Source organism: Propithecus coquereli, unplaced genomic scaffold, assembly GCF_000956105.1.
Source record: "Propithecus coquereli isolate 6110/MARCELLA unplaced genomic scaffold, Pcoq_1.0 Scaffold606, whole genome shotgun sequence".
NCBI lineage: Eukaryota > Metazoa > Chordata > Mammalia > Primates > Indriidae > Propithecus > Propithecus coquereli.
Genome location: NW_012152019.1, coordinates 33,112 through 34,510, shown reverse-complemented (window position 1 = coordinate 34,510; position 1,399 = coordinate 33,112).

Here is a 1,399-nt window from a genome sequence, read left to right as displayed (position 1 = left end):
ATAGATTGCAAGTACCATGTAGCAAACACAGTGGACTCAATGACCAAACAGAGGCAGGAATCATTATAGAAACATTACTTCTAAATTTTGAACAAAGTGAGGTTCAGAATGATATTTAAGAAACCTATATTAGATAAACATAAAACAACAAACAATCCCGCCCCTGATGGAATAACACAGAAAGCCTTAAACTACTCAGGAACTACTTGAGAACTGGACAATAGCGATTTAAAATTTTCCATCCTAAGACAGCAGGTAGTGCGGGGCTGGGGTCTCGAGAGACAACAAAATGAGGTGACGTCACTGATGTGGGCTCTGACATTTCCTAGGCAAGCCAGGGACCCTCCCTGGGGTCTCCTGAGATCCTGCTCAGACTCAAGTGGGCTCCAGGCCTCAGGGTTCCAGACACTTCTCTGGGTCCAGGGAAGCCTCCCCGGCGCTGGGCCTTCGCTCCTCTCTGGGCCCAGCTTGAGCTCCAGGCTACTAAAGACACAATAGTATTTCTCACAGCGTCAGGGATGGGTCTTTCTCTGTAAATTAAAATTGTTTTGAGTTTGGAGCCTCTGAGAATCATGTGATGAGAATGGCTTGGACAAGAAAGTTATTTATTTGGGGGAGGGGTCCTGGTGAAACACATGGGGAAGGGGCTGGTGTGGGAGGGGGCTTCAGACCACAGCCCCGACCCTGTGAAAGGAGAGAGGGAGGAATGATGGGCAGGACTAGCCTCAGGCCACAGGCAGGTCTGGGGACGCCCTAGCAGGCTGAGTGGGTCCTTGCTCATGGGGTGCCCATTGGTGGATCCTGCTTCCTGCAGGAAGACCTGGCTGCAGCGACCCCGGGCTCATCCTGCCTGAGCCAGCCCAGGGGCAGGGCCCTGTCACCTGTGCTGCTCCCTGCAGGTTCCCCTGGAGGGAGGTCTGGGTGGGCACTGCCATGGCCACAACAACTGCCCTCTGCTGCTGCATCCACCCTCAGGACAGGGCTGTGCCCTCCTCCACCTACACCCCTTGCAAGGTCAAACATGAGGTGTCCTGGGGTTGGGAGCCTTGGGCACCCACGGGCCCTGCAGCCACTCAGACACCCCATCTACCCAAGCTGTATGCCAGGGAGAGGGGTCTGGGGAAGACCCGACTCACAGCAGTCAACTCTTCTGAGGTCAACCTGAAGTCTTCAGGCCTGGGATGTCCTCTGGAGCCATCCTTATCCTACTCCCATGCTGGCTCTTCCTGCTCCAGTGACCTGGGTCCTGTCCCTAAACTCCTGTTCCATTCCCAGCATCTCATACACGGCCGGCCTTCCTTGAATATTCGTTTAAAGAACGAATTAATGAATGATGAATGAATGAATGACTCAGCCTACGTTCCCTGCCAGATGATTGACACCCCCATTATTCCTAGGA